The sequence below is a fragment of the Pipistrellus hanaki genome, assembly GCF_964339955.1.
Source record: "Pipistrellus hanaki genome assembly, chromosome: 1".
Taxonomy (NCBI): domain Eukaryota; kingdom Metazoa; phylum Chordata; class Mammalia; order Chiroptera; family Vespertilionidae; genus Pipistrellus; species Pipistrellus hanaki.
The window spans coordinates 97,036,394-97,059,484 of NC_140503.1; the positions used below are offsets into that span (position 1 = coordinate 97,036,394).

Below are 23,091 nucleotides of genomic sequence, written 5' to 3' on the forward strand. Positions count from 1 at the left end.
ATTCATCTCTATTTTACAGAAGGGGGATCTGAGGCCCTGAGAAGTTAAGTGACTTATTCAAGGTAACACGGCAATAAATGGGAATGCCAGATTTGTACCCAAGCAGTGTGGTCTCAGAGTCTGTGCTCCCTTCAACCTGCACCATTAAGCCTCTCAATGCAGATGTGGTTCCCCACTCTGAGCCCTTTCACAAGTACTTCAGAGGATCAGGAGCTATCCTAAGTGAACAATGGTGGTGCTTCACGACCCTGGATGCCAAGACACATGCAGAAGTACACACACACACACACACACACACACACACACACACACCAGCATTAGTTAACACATGCAAGCTTATGCACGCAAAGGAAAGAAGAGGCATCAAGACCACTACCAGCCCCACAGCCTGAAAGTCTCATCTCTCCCCTTTCAAGCAATTATGGGAAGGGAGGAAGTGGGAAAACCTCAGGCACTGCCCACCTCTGCTGTCAAGTCTGTCCCAAATGTAAAAATCAAATCATGGTCTGCCCATGTGGTAAGAGCCCTTTGCATAGGTGGTGACCTGGAGGCTCAGAGAGGATTGAACATTCTCCTTAAGTCACATAGCAAGTCAGGGCAAAACTGGGCCAGCTCCCAGGCCTAGGAAGTTTCCAACAAACCCTGCTCACACTATCTCATGGTTCCCTCCAAACCCCTAATTCCAGACATCTCTATTCCTACTAGCTTTGAGCAGGACTGAATAAGTGAAGATGAAGAGAAAACATGAAGAAAAAGAGGGAAACAAAGGCAAGTAGAAGAGGAACCCAGGAGAAGAGAGGAGAGAAGCAACAGGGAAAATTTATGCAGAGAGCAGTAGGGTCCCAGCTCAGCTACCAGCTGACTGGGCCCTCTGGCGGCCCCCTGTGACAGAGGAATGCAGTGAGGCAGGGGTTAATTCTCTGCTGTGGAGCAGAAAATGAGTTTCCAGTTATTAGTTGATTTATTGCTCTGTCCTCCATCTGTGCTCAGGTCCTAGAAGGAAATGTTCCACTCGAAAGCACTAAGTGTCTTAAAAGAGCATAGGCATTAAAAATTGAAATCATAAAACAGGCACATAAATATAATAGAGGCGAGAGGGGGCAGCCCCCTAGGCAGGCTGAGGTGGGAGTGGCAGGCCAGGCCCCAGCCAGCCTATCTAGGAGCAACTGTATCTACTGAGGTGCAGGGGAGTTCCTGTCCTGAAGACGTACCCAGCCATTAGCACACATCTCAGCAGTCGGAATACCCTGTCTGAAAACTATTCTCTCCTGGCAGAGGGTCATAAGCTCATCCCAAGAGTCTGTCAGATAATGGAGGTGGGGGGGATTGGGAGGGAAGGCACATGGGGGCTTAGCTGACTTCTACCTTAGCAGCTGTGTTGGTGGGAAGAGGACGGGGCTGGCCTGGGATAGGGCCAGGGCAGCTCCCTCTGGGCAGGTCCAGGCTACTGCTTCACAAAGGAGGCAGGCCCAGCAGACAGGCCCCAGGCCAAGGCCCTCCTCAACATTGCTCAAACCCACTGCACATCTGGGATTTGGTTCTGCCACCTGAGAACTTGCCCCAACTTGCCCCAACTGGGCCTCAGAGGGGAGGAGACGCTAAGAAGTGCATACCCTGTCCTTTGCACATCTAGACAGTGGAGTCACAGGTGATACAGCTCATGCTCTCTTCATTCAAGGACACCTACAGAGATGGTCCCATCCCTCCCAAGGGGGTCAGCTTCCAGCGTAGGCCAGAGCTCATATCTCTGACTTGTCACCACCCGCCTAGACAGCCACCTTTTTCCAGGGTCTAAGGAGGGGCCTGCAGGATGCATCAGCAGCACACACAGAAGAAAACACACATGTGAACATGCAGGGCAGAACTACTGGGGTACAGCATCTCAAACACACATTATACAGACACATGCACACACACACACACACACACACACACACGACCATGGATATGCATATACAGAAGCACTCCACACGCATGTACACATGTGCAATCACATGGCTGCATATACCCATGTGTACATGCAGGCATGTTTTAATACTTGTGTATATGTACCAGCACATAGACATGAGTACAAATGTTCACACTTGTATATGTAAACCTGATAACATATGTATATACATTCCCACACACATACGTGAGTGCTCAGACCCATGAGGCAAGCCTCAAAGATGTGGGCCAGAAGTTAGTGTGCAGAGTTCTCAAGAGAGGTCTAAGGGTCTAGAGAGCCTCTAGCATCTCTTCCTCTGGCCATGGGGACCCCTCAGCATCAGTCCCTTGGCCTTGGCCACCCTCAGACACCCCTGGGGTCAGGGGCCTGGGTTATGTCTCTTCCACAGCCCATGGCTCCAGGCTGCACGACCTTGGACAAGCCCCTGCCCCTTTTGGTCCACACGGTCTGTGGGCTATTGGGGCCTCCCTGACTGCAACAGCCTCTTCTTCAGCCAGGCGGCATATTCAAAAAAGAGTCCCTCAGCTTACTTCCTCCTTTTAGGCAGCAAGAGAGCCCAGGGCTGTGCTGGGATTGGAGGAGAGCAAGAAGATAGACAAGGCTCCAAGATGTGGTTGGTGGGCGGGGCCTGGATTGGCATGAGCAGAATTGGAGCCAAAGCCCTCATAAATGAGTAGTATGGCAGTGACAATGACCTGGGGAGGGATGTACAGCAAATTGCTGGGGTCTCAAGGAGGGAGTGGCAGTCAGCTCTCCATGCTAAGGCCTCACTGCTGTGACATCTCCTGTAACCCTGTCCTCACTGCCTCCTTGAGAGAGTTAGCCCCCAGCTTTGAAACCCTTTGGCTGTGACCATGACTGGGCAGAGCAGCTTCTAGGACTGGGATGGCTGGGTATGAATGGAGTGAGGAAGCCCACAAAGTCTCCCTTCAGCACCTGGGACACTTATCCATGAGGCCTCTGTGACTCCATCTATATTCAGTCCTCTCAGAAGGAAGGCATAGCGGTCAGTTGAGATTTTCCCCCTTTTGGAGCCCCCTAAATATCCTTCTCCCCATCCTCACAGGCCTTATCTGTCCACAGAGTCAGTGGGCACCAGAACCGCACCAGTACTTTCTGAGACCCGGACTTCACACCTCAAGGTCAGGCTATGATGGAGATGGAGAGGGGAGGAGGCTCTGTAACAGCAGCTACTATCCTGCCCACCCTGGGCTCCTGGTGGTTGGAGGGTCCAGGGCTCCTGACTTTTCAGAATATATCCGAAAGCCTGATTTTGATGGGAAACACTCAATATTTCCAGATCTATGGGCTGAGATTTTTACCACATTCTGTGGCTGGAATATACACTCTCACACACATACATGATCCACACTCTCACTTACACATATATACACTCATATTCACACACACTCACTTGCACACATAAATGCACAAATACACTCATATGACAGTTACACAAACACACACAAATATTCACACATACACTCTTACACATACATGTCTGCACAAAGACTTGCCCACAAACTCCCTCTCACCCATACACACACACACACACACACACACACACACACACACACACATCCATGGAGCAGATTCTGTCTCTGAGCCACTGTTTGGGATCTCTGGCCCAGGCAGAGATGGAAGAATCAAGGCTGAGACCATGAGGTTGAGTCGGTAACAAAGGGCATCAGGGGTGAAGGAGCCAGGCCCGGGCTCAGATTCCTACTATCAAGGCCCCACTCCCTCCTCCCAGCTCAGCTTCCCTGGGGGTTAGGGACAGGAATCACCCCATCTTTCCCTTCTTCCCTGCCTTTCCCAACCCCAGTCCCTTCTGCACTCCATCTCTTATCCTGGCATATCAACAACCACCTCCACTTTATTATGAACACACCCTTCTTAGCCCCCAGCTACTCCCACCTTCCAACTACCCCGCTAGCCCACCAAGGCAAGAAGGGGGGAGTGCCCAGTTTGCCCTTCACTCTAGAACCACTCTGGCCCTGGCACCTCTTCTCCCACATATAATTTCCCTAATTGGGAGCTCATTAATTATTCCCATGTTTTTCAGTGGAAGTAAAGAGCAACTCGGGGGGGGGGGGAAGTGGTATTTTTATTCTCCAGAAGACTCCACAGCACTGGAGCACCCCATTTCTATCCCACCCCTGATGGCCTGTCCAGCCTCCTGCTAGGTCTACTCACCTGCCCCCTCCCTGTACCTATTCCCACATGTGTAAGCAAACTGATGGCCACCAGGCCCCCGACAGCAGGTTGCCTCTTGGAATCTCTGTGAAGATCCATAAATTGCTGAGAAAGGGCCTCCTTACCTGTGTAACAGAAGGTTAGAATGTTTAAAGAGGGCAGTAAAACTGCTTTATTAATCAGAACTACTGTAAAGGAAGCATTTTAATTAACATAATTATCTCGATTGAGAAAAGCAGTCCTTACTCCATAGATACTTTTCAGCTAAAGATGCAAGCTATCACTGTCAGACATAATTAAGTAAAGCAAGCCATTTTTTCCTCTTGCTCCTTCCCCTCACAGGGCACTGGCTCCTCCCTGAGCTAAATCTCAAAGTGTGATAAGGTGAATGTCGCACCCTCAGTGCTTATGCTCTCACACAACCCAGATGCCTCTTGAGTTGCATTTCAGAGAAGGAATACCCATGCCTGGCTTCCTGGAGAAGGAAGGGCACCCATCTGAGAAAGGCACCACCTCATCCCCTTAGCCTCCACTTCCCACAGAATAATGACTCACAGAGCACTGTCCCTCCTGGACACCCGAAGATACCTTTCTGGGTCAGCAGGCCCAGGGGCAATAAAGGGGAGCAGACAGCTAGCCAGTTGGCACTCAAATCAGCACCCTGGTCCAGGACACCAGTCCTTCCCACCTGGATGCACACCTTCACCCCCAACTACCACCCCACTCCACACCTGACTGAACTTCAGGCCACCTTTCACATAACAGCCAGAAATCTGTCCATACTACAAATCTAAGTATATCACCTCCCTATCCCCACTTAAAGCCCTCCAGGCCCGCCCAGAGGCCTGGCCCTGCCCACTTCACCTCTCACTACTTCCACACTGACTTCCTCATCGCCTAAGCTCCTGCCACAGAGCCTTTGTGCATGCCATTCCCTCTGCCTCCTGTCCCGTGCCTCCAGACACCACTTCACACGTATCTCAGCTCATCGGTTTATCCTGCAGTGTGTCACCTGCTTAAGAAAGCCCTCCTCACCCTTCCTGACTTGGTTGATTCCCTCTCAGGGAATGAATAGCACCAGGGCAGTATGTACACACAGTCTTATAGCATGGCTGCCTTCTTTGAGTTTCGGGCTCCTCTAATCAACTGTAAGCTCCATGGAGCAGTCAGAGACTTCATTTTTGTTGGTTTGTTTGATCATTTGACTGCACTTTTTGTTTGTTCACTGCTGTATTCCCCAGTGCCCATCACATTGTTAGACTGGAGGTAAGCACTTAAATATATGTGGAAGGAAAGAAGGAAGAGAGGGGGGAGGGAGGCCAACCCCACACTCTCCTGGAGACTGCCATAACCCGTGTGTGCTGGGGCCTTCCATGGAGAAAGTAAGGGAACATCCAACACTGAAATGCTCCACTCCCCTAGTTCCACCTGAGCATCATGACTCTCCCCACTAAGTCCCAGAGAGAGGCAGGAGGTGCCTAATGATCCAGTAAATGAGCACAAATTCTGTGCCTGCCCAGGTTCTGACTACATCTGCTTCAAGACAGAATGAGGAAGAAGGAGGGAAATACAGGAGTAGCCCCTTCAGGTACAGTGTACTCTTGGGCTTCTGGGGATAGCTCTTGGAATGTGTGACCTTGGACCTTTCATTCCCCTTTCTGGGCCTCAGTTTCTCCATCTGCAAAATGGACAGCTTAGAGCAGATAACTACATGCCCCACTTTACCCAACCCTGACATTTAACTTCAGACATCCCTCCTCTTTCCCTGCAGAGCTTGAGATGCTAACCTGCTCACCAAGTACCTGCTGCCATCAAGACTACCCAGGGAGGATGAAGCTTGGCACTCACTGCTCCCTCACCAGCCTTTTTAGGATGACTCATGTGCATAGGTAACACTGTAGATGTATTTCACCCCGACATGCTGAGTTTCCTCCCTGAAAAGGTGCTTATTTTTTAGTACATCTTAACTAGGACCCACAAAGTGTGCTGTCAGCATTTTTTAAATGGCTTGTTAATGCCCATAAAGCTCAGCGCTGGCCAGAGGAGACAGCTCACTCCTGGGCCCAGTGCAGTCTGAGCTCCAAACACACACTTGTGCTGAGCCTTGGGCTGGGACCAGAGACATTTTTCAATAAAATGTGCCCAGAGCCCTGCTTGGACCATAAGACGTGACAATCCTTAGGTAATGGCAAAGGAAAGAGGGGAGTGATACAGGTTCAAATCCCTTCTTGGCCACTCTGTGTGACCTCAGGCCAGTGACTATGAACTCTCTGGGCCTCCAATTTTCTCTTTTTTAAAATGGCAATGCTAACTCCCACCTGAGGTCTATTTTGAAGAGTGAATCAGGTAATAAATACCAAGTGCCAGGATCCCTGATGAACACAGATGCAAAAATCCTCAACAAAATTTTAGCAAATCAGATCCAGCAATACATTAAAAAGATCATCATGACCAAGTGGAATTTATTCTGAGGATGCAAGGCGGGTACAATATTCACAAATCAATAAACGTGATACAGCAAATAAACAGACTGCAAAACAAAAATCGCATGATCATATCAATTATAGAGAAAAAGCATTTGACAAAATCCAACATTTTTTTATAAAAACTCTCAGCAAAGTGGGAATAGAGGAACCATACCACAACATAATAAAGGTCATATATAACAAACCTACAGCCAACATCATACTCAATGGGCAAAAATTAAAACAATTTCCCCTAAGAACAGGAACAAGACAGGAATGCCCACTTTCACCACTCTTGTATAACATTGTATTGGAAGTCCTGGCCATAACTATCAGACAACAAGAAGAAATAAAAGAGATCCAAATCAGAAAGGAGGAAGTAAAACTGTCATTATTTGCAGATGGCATGATACTGTAAATAGAAAACCCTAAAGACTCCATCAAAAAACTATTAGATTTAATAAATGAATTCAGAAACAAAAACATCCAAAATTCCATAGCATTTTTATACAGCAAAAGTGAACTGTCGGAAAGAGAAACTAAAAAAAACAACCCATTTACCACTGCAACAAAAATAAATTAAGATACTTAATAAACTTAACCAAGGAGGTAAAAACCTGTACTCTGAAAACTATAGGATGTTGAAAAGAGATAGAGGAAGATATAAACAAGTGGAAGACTATACCATGTTGAAAATTAGGGAGATCCAAGGTGGTGGCCGATGGGACAGCAGGCTGCAAGTTAGTATGTGAGTGAGAGAGCGAAAGGACAGTGTGGACGTGCATATTTGTGAGTGAGGGACAGTTAAATTCCACAGAACTGTTAGGTACTGGTAGAACAAGCTCCCTTACTCAGGTAGCCTCTACTACTGCTGAAATCTCTCCCAGAGTAGCCAGCTCTTTTGCAGAGATCGTGCCATCTAGAAGGGGAGAGCAGCTGTGATCAAAAGTCCAGCCTTACCTTCACCCAGGGAGACCTCGGATACCTTCCAGACCCTACAGCCACAATACCTAGGAACCAGGTGTCTCAGTTGCAAACCCATAAACACCTGACATTCCAGCCTCCCTGGCCATGGGTGCCTAAAATGCTTGTCCAGGAGAAGACAAGATGGCAACTGAATATGGGGACAGGTCCTGCACCTTCTCAAAGAGCAGATAGAAGAAACAGCTGAATCTAATAACATCCACCTGGAATTGGCGAGGCAGTCAGAGATCTTCTAGAGAGAGGTGGGATCTGAGCTGGAGGGAGAAATGCGTGCAGTGGGGACTAGAGTCTCAGAGGGAGACTGTGATCCACCAAATCCATGGCCCTTGGGGTAAGTGTAGCCCTCAAATGTGGAAGGGGGTCCACAGGGCTGCTGGCAGAGGGGGGCTCTAGATCTAAGCCCACAGCCATGGGAGACAGTGCCCAGAAAGGTAGCCTGAAGTTCTATACCGACCACACAGTGCAGGGGTAGAGGGGGTATGAGAGAAAGACATGAGTTGGTGCAGTTTCTTTTTTACTTCCTTGCTTTTGCTAGCTAAGCCCAGTATATAGAATCTTCCAATTAAAAAACACTCATCAATACTGCAGGGGAAGGTGAATTTTGTGGAAACTGAGGAGCAGAATGGGGAGAGACAAACAGAAAACCGGCTCTGGGACAGTCTGTCCTTCCAATCCAGACTTGAGTGTGCAGGAAAAAGAAGAGTCTTAACAACCCCAGGGAGTCCTGAGGGACTGGGTTGAGGGGCCTTTTGGTCCCAGAAACTAATACAGAAACACTGCCACTCAGGGGCTGTGTCAGAAATATATGCTTGTGTAAATATAACTGAAGGCAGGCAGAGAAACAAAGTGAGCAGAGTGATCCAGCCTGCTTGAAACCAAGGTTGTGGCTTATGATACACAGGAGCGGTGGATTGCAGGGAACTTCATCACTGCTGGAATAGGGGGATCTTACCTCAACATAATAAAAGCTCTATAAACCTACAGCTAACATCATACTCAATGGGCAAAAACTAAACCCATTTCCAGTAAGAACAGGACCAAGACAAGGATGCCCACTTTCACCACTCCTATTCAACATAATACTAGAAGTACTAGCCATAGTGATCAGACAAGAAAAAGAAATAAAAGGCATCCAAATTGGAAAAGAAGAAGTAAAAACATCCATATTTGCAGAAGACATGATACTATATATAAAAAACCCCAAAGACTCCAACAAAAAACTACTAGACCTAATAAATGAATTTGGCAATGTAGCAGGATACAAAATTAACACCCAGAAATCTATGGTTTTTTTATATACCAACAATGAACTCACAGAAAGAGAAACTAAAAAAAAATCCCATTTACCATTGTACCAAGAAAGTTACGATACCTAGGAATAAACTTAACCAAGGATGTAAAAGACCTGTACTCAGAAACTATAGGACATTGTAAAAAGAGATGGAGTAAGACATAAACAAATGGAAGAACATACCATGTTCATGTATTGGTAAAAGCAACATCATTAATATGTCCATACTAATCAAAGCAATCTACATATTCAATGCAATCCCCATTAAAATACCAACAGCATATTTCAAAGACATAGAACCAACTCTCCAAAATTTCATCTGGAATTAAAAAAAAAAAAAAAAAAAAAAAAAAGACCCAGAATAGCCACAGCAGTCCTGAGAAAGAACAAAGTTGGAGGGATCACAATACCAGATATCAAGCCACAGTTCTCAAAACTGCCTGCTACTGGCACAAGAATAGATGTATAGACCAATGGAACAGAACAGAGAACCTAGAAATCAGCTCAAGCCATTATGCTCAATTAATATTTGACAACAATGCAAAAGCATACAATAGAGTCAAGACAGTCTCTTCAATAACTGGTGCTGGGAAATTTGGTCAGATACATGCAAAAAAATGAAACTACATCACCAAATTACACCATACACAAAAACAAATTCAAAATGGCTAAAGGACTTAAATCTAAGATGGGAAACCATAAAAATCCTACAAGACTCCATAGACAGCAAAATAGCAGACATATGTCGTAGCAATATCTTTACCGATACAGCTCCTGGGGCAATGGAGAGTGGGGAGAAAATAAACAAATTGGACTACATCAAAATAAAAAGCTTCTGTACAGCAAAAGAAACCATCAACAAAACAATAAGAAAGCCCACTGCATGGGAGAATATACACTGAGTGGCCAGATTATTATGATCTCTGAACGCATAAGAATCAGACCATTCAATATATATATATTTTAGAGGCCAGGTGAATTAATTCATGAATATACATATATATATATATATATATATATATATATATATATATATATATATATATTAGAGGCCAGGTGTATTAATTCATGAATGGGTTGGGTCTGGCCAGCCTGGCTGGGGGGAAGGGACATGGGCAGTTGCTCAGCCTGCCTGCTGGTCAAACTTCGGGTTGAGGAGACAATTTGTATATTAGCCTTTTATTATATAGGATATACACTGAGTGGCCAGATTGTTATGCGTTCAGAGATCATAATAATCTAGCCACTCAGTGCATTTGCCAATGCTATTTCAGATAAGAGTTTAATCTCCAAAATTTACAGAGAACTTATACAACTTTACAAAAGGAAGATAAACAATCCAATAAAACAATGGGCAAAGGACCTAAATAGACACTTTTTGAAAAAGGGCATACAGAAGGCTGAGAGACATATGAAAACATGCTCAAAGTCACTAATCATCCAAGAGATGCAAATCAAAACAACAATGAGGTACTATCTCACACCTGTCAAAATGGCTGTCATCAACAAATCAACAAATGATAAGTGTTGACAAGGATGAACTCTTGTGCACTGCTGTAGGAATGCAGCCTGGTGCAGCCACTGTGGAAGACAGTATGGAGTTTCCTCAAAAATTAAAAATGGAACTTCCATTTGACCCAGTAATCCAACTGCTAGAACTATATCCCCCAAAATGGAAAAACCAATCAGAAAGGATATACTCGTATGCACACCTATGTTCATAGAAGCACAATTTACAATAACTGACATTTGGAAACAACCTCAGTGTCCATAGGAGTTGAGTGGGTTAAAAAACTCTGGTACATCTACACAATGGAATACTATGCCACTATTAAAAAGAAGGAACTCTTACCATTTGCAACAGCATGGATGAACCTGGAGAGTATTATGCTGGGCAAAATAAACCAGTCAGGAAAAGATGAACCAAATAAATTGACTATCCAAAATAGACCCAAAGTATAGAAGCATGAACAGACTGTTGAACCTCAGAGGAAAGGCAGGGTAGGGTGGGTGGGAAGAGAATAACCAATGAACTTGAATGCATATGTGTATAAACCATGGACATAGACAATGGTGTGATGAGGACCTGGGAGGGGGTGACAGGAGCGGGCTTGAAGAGGTTAATAAGAGGGAAAGGAGGGCCTATGTAATACTTTCAACAATAAAGTTTTTTGGTGTTTTTTTTTTTTTTAAGTGCCAGGTAACATTTGACTTTTAAGGTATGGTAATGGCATTATGGTTATATATATTTTTTTAAGGGTTCATACCTTTTAGAGAAACATTTATGGATAAAATAATACAATTTTCAAAATAACTCATTGGTATGGTGGGTGGGTGGGTATGGAGAAAAGGGAAACAAATGTAGTAATGAATTAATGTTCACTGATGGAAATGTAGGCTCCAATAACTAGTCTCCCCACTTTGTGTAGGTTGACATTATAACACTGAACCATCACACAGGCACCTACAGGGTGTTCACTAAACCCAGGGGTGCACACTCCCAGCCTCAGAAGGCTTCAACCCCTCAGACCCCTTGCATGGCCAGGTTCAGACATAGGTAGCATCAAGACATCAAAAAGCACCATGAAGGAGCAAGGGGGTGAGGGGGTTCAGCCTTCACAGAGGCCCCTGGAGGCTCCCTCAGTCCACAGGAGAGACAGGCAGATGAGAGACCCCACAAGCAGAGACTTAGGAATCCAGAGAATTCAGATAGCCTCTATTCCAGGCCTGCCATTCCAACCATGTGACTCGGGGACCATGCTTTCCTCTCTGCTCTCTAGGATTCCAACGTTAAAGTGGGGTCGACAAAAGCCCATCCCACTCTACCTGCCCATGGAGTAGAAGCCTAGCCTGAGGCAGATGCTCACTCACCCTTAGACTGGGCCTGCCTTCCTCAGCAAAGTTGTCACCTCCTGAAGGCTGCGGTGGGCAGGCTGCCCTCATACTGTGCACCAGGATGCAGACCTGCCCTCAGGAAAAGTCATCTTAAACACTGTACTGAGCAAAGCCCCAGGAAGTGGGGATTAGAGGTCCTTGGCCTCAGGAAAAGAGGGACTCACTGCCAGGACAAAGATGAAGAAAATAATAATAACAAAGGTGATAAGGGCTGACTTACTAGATGCTTCTAAAAATTTTTTATTATTGATTTTAGAGAGGAAGGAAGAGAGAGATAGAAACATCAATGATGAGAGAAAATCATTGATCAGCTGCCTCCTGCATGCCCCCTACTGGGTACTGAGCTCCAACAGGGAATGGAACCCTGACCTCCTGGTTCATAGGTCAACACAGGCTGGGCCTGAGTGCTTTTTAAGTGCCTGGCCCCATGTCCAGCTTTACCTGCACTTCTCCTTCCATTCTCATCACCACCTACCAGGTAATGGTTTCATTTAGCCCCTGTATATGAGAAACTGAGGTTCAGAGGAAAGATATTGTCGCACATAAGTACAGAGCCAAGTCCTAAACCTGCCAGAGTCCAAGGCCCTATGGGGCAGGGAGGCTCTGGGCATCCAGAGGGGCCATGGCAGAACCCTGGGAGCCTGTAGGCCAACCAAAGCAAGCCCTTTCCAGGCCTCAATTTCCACCAAGTGAAATGGAGGCAGGAAGACCCCAAACCCACAGAAGGGGCACCATGGGAAGGTTGCATGAGTGTGGGCAGAGGTAACATCCCTAAGGTTCCAAAAGTAGTGAAGGTGGCTGTGAGGTAAGTTCAAGGTGCAGGCGCAGAGGCAAGAAAATGAGATAGATCACTCCGGCTGAGACTCAGGCTCTAGGAGATTTCCCCACCCCCCAACCCCCCACTACATTTTTAGATGTTCTACTTTCTTTCCCCTCCCACACCCCAGTAGGAGGAAGAACACAGAAATAGAAGGGTGTGCATGTCTGAGCGGCTATATATAGTGGGCACAACCCAGTCACCTGGGCTCCTCCCCCGCCTGCCCCGAGCTGGAAGAGGCAGGGGCCCTTCCTCTTGCCCAATTACCACAGTGTCTGCTCAGATTTAGCTTCCTGTAGGCACCCCCTCACTCCAGCACACTTACACAGCCAGACACACGCTGCCGATGACTACCTACTTGACCTGAGTCTCAGGGGTGTTTGAGGGATCCCAGAACAACCAACAATCCTCCCCAGAGAGGTAATATAACAGCATGACTGATTCACAAGAAAGGGACTCACATCCACCATCTTTTTTAACTCTCAAAATTCCCTCACAAGAAGGAAATAATGGTTATTTTACAGATGGAGAAACTTAGGCCCAGGGAAGGGGCAAGGCTTTCCTGGATCACACAGAAAGCCAGTGGCAAAGCCTGTTAATCCCCTGGCTTCACAGGCAGCCCCATCAGAGGTACAGCCTTCATCCACCAGACCTGGAAAAGACAGAGCACCTGAGATGCCTGTATTGAACGAGCAGCTCAAAAAATTCCTGAACATGTGCCAGTGGGCTCAAGAGAGAGAAGCTCAGCACTGCCAGAGGGTGTGTGGCAGCAACTGGCCAGTCCTCATTCATGTGCCCACCCCCTGGCCATTGATCTTTAGTGCCCAAGTGCAGACCTTCATTTTTCCAGCTCCAAAATTCCATATGGTTTGGTGGGTTTTAGCCAAGAAATTCCATTGGCTGTCTACCCAAGGTGAGAACTGCCTCTTGCTGGCAAATGTGGACTCTGCACCATCACCTAAGTCACCAGAAGAAAATTGGGACAGGATGAGTCCAGAGGCTTAGGGTGCCTCACTAGTGACCTTTCTCCCACAGATCAATGACCAGTCTTGACACTGTCACACCAATTGTCTTTGGTCCTGCCCAAATCCTACTCCACAGAATGACACTGGACAACAGTGTCTACTCCATCACAGAGCTCCTGACCCAGTCCAGAGGCTCTGGAGATGGGTGGGGCAGAAGCCTGCATCCCTGACGTTCACAAGACCCCAGTGAGGATTCAGGCCCTGCCTTGGGGACAGCAGCATCCAAAGGGAGGAAAGGATGTGGGTCCTGCTCTCAGTGGACCTGGATATATAAACATTACATAGAAAAGAATGAGCTTGCAGTTGCTACAGCCTATGTTCAGTTTCTAAATATCCACATGCAAACAAATGAAGCTGTGCCCTTAACTTACACCACACAAAAATGTTAAAGACCCCAAACTGTAAAACTCCTAATTGAAAACAAGAGGAAAAGTTTATGGCATTAGATTTGGCAATGAATTCTTGTATATGACACCAAAAGCACAGGCAACAATAGATCAGTGGGACTATACCAAACTGAAAACTTCTGCACAGCAAAGGAAACAATTAACAGAGTGAAAAGGCAACTTGTAAGATTGTAGAAAATATTTGTAAACCATATATCTGATAAAGGGTTAATATCCAGAACATATAAAGAAGTCCTACAACTCAATACCAAAAATCAAATAATTCAGTCAAAAAAATGGGCAAAGGACTTGAATAAACATTTCTAAAAAGATATACAAATGGGACAAAAAAAAAAAATGAGACCCTTCAAACCAAGCTTCTTCAGGTAGGACCCAGCTCGGGCTGTGTCTCCTTCCTCAGACTGGGCTCCTACTCCAACCAACTGCCAACAAGTGTCGAACTCAATCAGAGAAGGGGCCAAAATCTAAAATCCAGCCTAAATCGCGGGCCGAATGGTTTACTGAACAGTCATAAACTGACAATGTCATAAACAGATAGCGGAGTGCAGTGATGACAGCACGGTGCGGGCCACATTGCAAGGCCTGGCGGGCTGGATTTGGCCCGCGGGCCTTGTGTTTGACACATGTGGCCCCCAGAGTTGGCCGCTGGCTGCCTCCTCACCTCCCTGTCCAGCCAGGCCAAGTGTCCCAGTGCAGGCATTTCAGGCCACTGCCTCTCTCAAAACCTGGTGGTGCAATTAATACCCAGCCTGCCAGGAGCCCATTTATCACAGCCATACCATGTGACCACCAGCATAGGGCAGGTGAGCTGCCCCAGGGCCTGCCTGAGTCAGCCCCCAGAACTTGCCTAGTTCCTGCTGAGGACTGGGCCCTGCGTGATGGACGCATCTGGAAGAGAGATTTCACCATCTCACTCCTGCCCCTCATCCAACCTCTAGGGCAGCTCCAGCTTGGAATCAGATGGAACTAATGGGAAACCCACCTCATCCACTTCCTCCCAGATGTGTGGCTTGGGGAGGCCTCATCCTCTTTGAGCCTGTTCCTTTGTCTGTAATGTAAGTGCCACACTACTCCTTTGCCAGCCCTTATGAGCAGCCAAGGAGACAGCATATGCCAAATGCTTGCACTATGATGGAAGCATAATAGTTGGTGGGCCTCTTTTCTTTCTACTGAATCCAGACTGCCTGGCTTCAAATCTCCACGTGACTACTTATGGACTGTGTTACTTTGAGCAAGTTACTTAACCTCTCTGCTTCAGTGTTGTTGTTTTTTTTCTGAAGAACCATCTCATAGGCAGTGGTGAGGATTAAATAAACAAAGATTTGAAAATGCCTGAAACAGCACCTGGCATGCAGCAGGCACTATGGAAGCATCAGCTGGGCTTGCTTTCGGTATGTTATTGATGTCTGATTCCATGGGTCTGTTCTGAGGTCTGGACTTGGCAAGGTTCTGCAAACTGGAGATGCATCCCCTGATTGATAAATATCCATTCTCTTTTACTCTCCTTCCCTGCAAGGCTTTATGGAGCCCCCACATCCTCAAGAGTTCAGCCAGCACTGGGAGGGAGGCAGGTCACTCTGTCCTATCCTAAGTATAATAGTTCAGGAACCAGTGGGTTGGGGTGAGGAGGGCTAAGGTTGGTACCTGCAGAGTTGGGTCATGTTAATGGGTGTTGAGGAGCCCCAAGGGCTGAAGTAGGCTCTGGGTTGAGAGCTAGACAGGCACAGGGAACCGGAGCCATGGTCAGGCAGTGGGAATACACTGAGAGTTCTTGAGAAGAGAAGCAGACTGGGCAGAGCTGACCTCAGACCCTGCCCTCAGGTATAGGAGTCCGCTGGACAGGAGAAACAAGAGCTGGGGGTGGGGGTGGGGCTGGGGAACTTGGGGCAGGGGCACAAACTTCAGAGTTTGTGGCCCAGGGCCCACCCCACACAAGCTAGCCAAATAGTGTGGTGCCCAGCATCACCCTATGCAGCGAGAGAGGGTCCTCCTGCTTTAAGATGGCCAGCTTCCCTGATCCAGATCTGACCTTCCTTCCCAAAATCCTGAGTTTCTGTGGCAGGCAGGAATGGCTGGAAAGATGCAGCCCCCTTTTTAGCCAGTCAAGATCTTGACAGAAGAAAGCACCACTCATCTCCCATCCCCTGTGGCCAGAGAGGCCTGGGTTCAAGCCTGGCTCCTCAGTTTCCCAGCCATGTGGCCCTGGGCATGTTACTCAGCCACATTAAGCTCAGCTTCTCGCACACCCACAGGGCTCAGTAAGGAAGAAGTGGGTGATGGCTTTAAAACAACTGGCACACAGTAGGTACTCAAATTCTCCTCTAGACCTCAGTTTCCCCACCTGTAAAATGAAAGGGTTGACAGATGGTATATGAGGGGCCTTTTGAACTAGACTCTACCTCGGAGGATGGACCCAGCAGGATCAGCCCAGCTCTGGTGGTCCACCTCACTGCTCACCAAGCTCTGCCTCTGTGCCCAGGTGCCTAGTGAAAAGAATGAGATGGCACTGCACCATCTGCAGGTCCCCACCAGTCTAACCAAGGACTCTGTCCCCACTCCCATGCAAATCCAGTGAACCCACTGTCCTAACTGCAGGGAGTGGCCAGGCAGGAGGGCAGGGCTGCTTGGATCCAACCTGAAAAGTGTAGAGGCCTTCAGATCCCATTCTCCTAAGACCCCTCTTCCCCGGAAACCACTCCTGGGGCCCTATGCTACTCTGTTCCTGAGGACAGTGTGAATCTCTAACTAACGTTTCCCTCTTCACTCTGACTACCAGGAAGCACAGACCCAAATATTCAGCTCAACCTCAGGCCCTGTGTGTCCATGGTCTAAGTTCCCTGAGCCTTTTCTTCCACTGCATTCTATTTCCCACTCTGGATTAAGTCTTTCTCGGTATCACATGTATGCTCGAAGCTCTTAAGAATACTTGAAGGAATAAGATGGGTATAAATAGTTAACATGTAAAATGGAACAAAAATAAAGCCTAAAATAAAACCCACACACATATCTCCTCCCCAAGAAATGAAACACTCAGGGCCTGAGATTTGGAGAAGGGGAGCAGGGGCAGGGGCAGGGGCAGGGGCAGGTTGAGAAAGGCTCCAGCTCTACCCCCTCATCTCTGGCTTCTAGTTGCACTCGGGTGCTGGGAGGATCTGCTCTCATCCTAGAACATTCCATAGTCCTGCTAATCACAACCCTGGCAAATCTGACTAGAATATATCAAGTGCCTACTATGTGCTGGGCATCACTCCCGTGCAGTACATGAGCACCCCAATTACAATAATTCTCTAACATCACTGTGAGCAGGTTCTACTATCCTTCCTTTTCCAGGTGAGAAAACTGAGGCAGAGAGTTTAATTAGGGGTGTCGAACTCAATCAGAGAAGGGGCCAAAATCTAAAATCCAGCCTAAATCGCGGGCCGAATGGTTTACTGAACAGTCATAAACTGACAATGTCATAAACTGACAGCGGAGTGCAGTGATGACAGCGCGGTGCGGGCCACATTGCAAGGCCTGGCGCGCTGGATTTGGCCCGCGGGCCTTGTGTTTGACACATGTGGTTTAAGTAATATGTCAAAGGTACCAGAGCTGGGATTCACACCAGGCTGTCTGATACCACTGCCCAGGTTCTTAACAACTACTCACACTGCCTCAGGTCGTAGAAAGGACCCAGGTGGGGAGGCTCAACCTGAGATGAGAGCCCAGTCCCTACCTACCACCCACCTGGGGCTGATTCTGTCATTTGATGTCTGGACTGGCCCAGGACCTCCTCTCCCTCCAGCTGCATGAGCAGGCATCAGGCCTGGGGGGTGGGGGAATAGAACTGGGTGCATTTACTCCCCAAGTAGCAATGGGGAGATGAATGGGCAAAGGGAATCACCAAACATTCTGAGGTGACATGGTGGGGGATAAAGGCCAGACTTTGGCACCAGGGTGGCCTGAGCCCCTTCTGAGCCTCGGCTTCCACCTCTATAACATGGGACATAAGAAATTGCCTGGCCCACAGAAGGGCTTAGGAAGGACCCTGGCTCCTCAGCTCCTAAGGGCCTCTTCTGGGATTGCTCACTAAGCAAAGCAGAGCTGGGCCCATCAGCCCTCCACACCCCTGAGCCAGAATCCTGCCCTTCAACTGTCTGTGTGGCCTTGGGCAGGTCACTACACCCCTCTGTCCTCAATTTCCTCAGCAGCAGAATGGGAATAACAGAAGAATTGTCGCTTACCCATGCTTGGCATACAATGTCTTATCCACTAATTATTTTTATTATCCTGGGGAACCTTTCCACCCTGGGTACTCCTCCTTCCTGGCAGGCAGCTTGATGAGGGTCTGGCCAGAGCCATTAGAAGCATGTGCCGGAGAGCAGGCTCCGGGTACCAGCACGGTAGGAGGTGGTAAAGAGCTGCTCCCCATCCTAGCTGCCCAGAGGGCTTTCTGCTAAAGTGGGGAGGGGGCATCACACATGGACATGTACACATATCCTGAACCATGCGTGACTAATGCCCCCAAATAACTAAAGCCCTCTCTATTCCTGGTGCCTTCCGTTGGCTCCCACCCCCAGCAGGCTAGAGGACTTGTGCATTCAATTCCAGCTCTGCCTCTTCTGTGACTTGGGTCAACTCATCTTTCCTAGATTGGCCTCCATTTTTCATGTGGAAACAGGGCTAATAACATCCCTCTCCTGTATGAGAAACAAATTATGTTACCTGTGTGAAGAGCACGGAGCCCTGGTGTGACCTGAGGCTCCTCATTCTGCCCTTAGTGATGCTGTTGTTATAACTGGGGCTCCCGTATTTGTATAACCCCCCCCCCCCCCCGCCCGTGCCAAGTTCCCCAACCCCCAGCACACAAAGCTCTGATCCAGCACAGGTTTCTTCTATTGCAAAAATGACATATTTGTCCGATGAATCATAAGTAACCAATGGCATCAGATGCTGCAGGCAGGTGTGTTGGGTGGCATCCCTTCAGTCTGCTACAGCCAGCCTCATGGAATTGAACCTGCGCCTTCCTGGCTCTGTCCTGGAACAGCTTCCCTGCTGCTAAGTCCTGCCTCTGTGAGCTCACTGAGTTGCCTGCCCAACCTTTAGCCTGTTTCCAGGACTTCCCGAGTGCAGCAGACACCCCATACTTGGGCCCCACAGGGTCTGGGACAGCAGCACCTGGAGCTGTTCCTTGCTGAAGCAAATGGGGGTGGGCCCATTTTGTCAACGAAAAGATGGTAGTCTGAGGAGGTCAGCTGAGAAGTAGCTTCTACAAGGGCACAAACTCTGAGCAGAGGAGCTGTCAGTGTGTAGACAGGAAGAGAGGGAAATGGGTCATGTCCAGAAGGATAGATGTGTCCCAGAGAGGGGACTCAACAGACTGGCCCAGTGGCTCCATCTCGCAGCCCTGTGGCCTGGTCCAAACAGGCATCCCCGCTGACTTAATGCAGCCTCCAGCTCCCACTCCACATACGATGGCTTCTTGGAGGGCAAACCCCAGTTCCTGGGTGCCTCACCAGGGGACATTGTGACCAACTGTGCCCCTCCCAATGGGTGGCCCCAAACTGAGAAGCAATGTGCAGGGTAGTGTGAGCGATGGGAGACTGTGGAGCCTGGATTGGAGACCTGGGCAGAATCCTACCTCAGCTACCAGGGTCTGTCCCCCCATCTAGGAAGAAAATAAACTGCTCCCTTTCATGAGTTATTTAAACTAATGAGCTAACTAAATGATGAAAAAGGTTTCTTGTGCACATAAAAGAGATTACTGACCACATCAAATTATTATTAACACTATTCCTAGGCAGTCTACCTGGATTGAGTCTACTGGGCAGTTTCTCGTAGCTAGAATGGCAAGAAGGCTGTGCTGGACTATGCAAGGACATTTGAGTTGCTGAGGGCTGCCCCTCCCTGTTCTAGAGTCTTACAGACACTTTCCAGTAACCAGTCCTACCCCATGCCTGGCCCAGGGCTCTGCACATGCAGAACTCAGTCCATGTAGCAAAATGTGCTTTTTAACATTCACTGAGCAAATGTGTGCCAGGTTCCACAGTAGGCCTTCTCCACACAACACCCAGGAGGATGCCCTCTGAGGAACCCCTTTTATAAAGGAGATGCAGGCAAGTGGGTCGCATAGGCAGGAGTGAAGCAAGAACTCTAACTCCATCTCAGTTACTTCCTGCCCTGCAATGTGAGGGTGGAGAGGGTAGTCCCACGCTCACCCCTCCTGCCAGCTGCTAGTGAGAAAGGAATGGGGGAACTTGCCACCTCCCCCATGTCACATTGCCATGCCCACTCAGCAGGCTGACTCAGCAGACACAGTTGAGCCCCCTGGCACCAAATTAAAGCCAGAAGCCCTCCTAGAAATGACTACTCAGCAAAGCTGCCTTGAAACTGAGGTCCGAGGAGACAAAGGAAGCTCGGGGAATGGAAAAGTGTCTGTTCCCAAAATTTGCTGTAGCCTATTCCTGCATGCCCTCATGGAACCATGTTCTCACGCACAAGAAACATGGCCCATAAATGCTTACGAATCACAGGGCACAACCAGGCCCCTGAGGCCAGAGCCTGATGGAGCCCAAAGCACCCGCAGCCTCAACCATGAGCTGGTCTGCCCCCACAGGCAGGCCCATCTTACCTATGTGACCCACAGCTATGCCCTTGCTTAATGAGGGACCTCCAGGATTCCCAAAACTCACTCCTGGGTAGTACCTAAGCCAGGTATCCCTGGAACCCAAACAGCCAGGGGCCCCCATAACCCTGAGCCTGTCAGAGTAAAAAGCTACTCTCCTCCTTTCTTCCAGGAAACTGTCCCCAAACCTTCTCATCCCCTTCTTCACCCTGCAACTCAATAGTACCTCTCCTCCCCTACACATACATACATGCACCTGGCTAATTGAAGGAAAAGGTGGGCTCCAGGAGATGGAAAAGGAGAAAGGGGTGGCAGAGAAAGCACTGAGCAGAGGAAAATAGCATCCTTGAAACCTGCCTTGCAAACTCCCAGCCCATACCTCATCCATTAATCCAGATACCCTGTTTCCCTGAAAATAAGACAGTGTCTTATATTAATTTTTTCTCCCAAAGTTGCACTAGGTCTTATTTTCAGAGTATGTCTTATTTTTGGGGAAACACGGTAGTAGAAAGTGGTAAGGTGACAGATGAGGCCCATGGGACCCTTCCTACAATCAACCCCACCTAAGCCTCTATCCACAGACCTGGGACAGGCAGAGGAGGAAACCTGGGTCCTGTCCTCTGCAAACTCCCGGGCAGTGTAAGAATGCTAGACTCACCCCACTTTCTGTAAAATTTGCAGAAGCCACAGTTACCTGAGTAGGGGGCAGGGGAGAGAGGTTCCCTGCCATAGGCCCACAGCCCAAGGGACATACACCAGAGAGAACAGCTGCCCCACTCATACATACCTTCTGGTTCTCAAGCCTTTGATATACAGCAATGACCCCTGGATCCTCCCTCCGAGGGCCAGATATGGTGGCCTTTTCCTTCTGGGACCTCTAACTGGGACCTTGACCTGAATCATCTCAGCTTTGTCATGGGCTCTCCCCATAATCCTGGACCAGCCCTTCCCTTCACTGTGCCTTGATTTCCCATTAGTACCCGTGGGTACATCAGCGTCACTGGAGGGCCTGTGAAAATACAAGTTGGTGGCTCCATCACCAGAGTTTCTGATTCAGCAGGTCAAGGTTGAGCCTCAGAACCCAACAAACTCCTAATAAACTCCCAGATGGTGCTGATACTGCCATTTGAGGACCACACTTTGAGAACTGCTGGCCTAAATGTGTCCAGCTTGAAAAGTGCATAGCCCACATCCTGAAGAAATTCATAGGCTGGCCTGGCCAGGTAGCTCAGTTGGTTAGAGAAGTCTCAATACACCAAGGTTATGTATTTGATTCCCTAGTCAGGGCACTGACTACAAGAGTCAACCAATGAATACATAAGTAAGTGGAATATTCTATGGATGCAAGGCTGGTTCAATATTCACAAATCAATAAATATGATACATCACCTAAACAAATTGAAATATTAAAACCACATGATCATATCAATAGATTCAGGAAAAGAATTTGACAAAATATAGCACCCTTTTCGATAAAAACTCTCAGTGAAGTGGGAATAGAGGGATAATACCTCAACATAATAAAGGCCATATATGACAAACCTAAAGCCAACATAATACTCAATAGGCAAAAACTAAATGCATTTCCCTTAAGAACAAAATAAACTGAAGATAAAAATAGACCCAGAGTCATAGAAGCATGAACAGATTGTTGAACTTCAGAGGGAAGGTTGGGATGGGTGGGTGGGAAGAGATCAAACAATGAACTTCTATGCATATATGCATAATCTGTGGACATAGATAATGGGATGGTGAGGGCCTGGGAGGGGGCAATGGGAGCAGGCTGGAAGAGGTTAATGGGGAGAAAAGGAGGACCTATGTAATACTTTCAACAATAAAGATTTTCTTTAAAAATGCATATCAATATGCCTCAATATTGTGGAGGGAGAGAGGGAAAGAGGGATGGAGATTTCTCCATCCCACATGCCCTCCCATTTTTCTGCTCATTTTTATAATAAAACTCAAGAGGGTAAGCATCGCACCACACCCTCAACTCCAGTTCTCTTGCACTCTTTCCAGTTGGGCTTTCATTCCCACCTGTCCACTGTACTTTTATCAAGGTTCCCAGAAACCCCTTTGCCAAAACCAGTTGGTCATTCTCTGACTTGTACTTTACCTCTGGGCTACCAGCATACAGTTTCTCCTGGTTGTCCTCCCATGTCTTCCTCCCCTTTTACCCCACCTTCTCCAAACATCAAGGCCCCAAGGCTCTCCAGGCTCTCTTTTCTCTCCTGTCTGCACAGTCCTTGGCTTGGTCTCCCAGCCACGCCCCAGTCACAGCTTTCTCCTGAGCACCAACTGCATGTGTCCAAGAGGCTTGTCCTCTCCACTAGCTCATCTAACAGACCTGTCCAAAACAGAACTCTTCATTTCTATCCCCAAAATTATATTTTCCTTGACCTTGACTCTTCTCTTTCACACCCCACACCTAAGCCATCAGCAAAATCTGACAGTTCTCCTGG

General features: G+C 47.9%; 1 protein-coding gene across 5 annotated transcripts in view; it reads right to left on the reverse strand.

Moving 5' to 3' along the window:
* LINGO1 (leucine rich repeat and Ig domain containing 1) overlaps nucleotides 1-23,091 on the reverse strand; it is a 208,333-nt gene that overhangs the window by 107,568 nt on the left and 77,674 nt on the right. Inside the window, exon 1 of one of the 5 annotated variants that reach the window (XM_084905793.1) lies at nucleotides 21,417-21,434. The exons of the other annotated variants lie outside the window; for them this stretch is intronic. The gene's annotated coding sequence lies outside the window, so the exon portion shown is untranslated. Of the gene's footprint in view, nucleotides 1-21,416; nucleotides 21,435-23,091 lie in introns of those variants that run through there. 5 annotated transcript variants of the gene reach the window in all.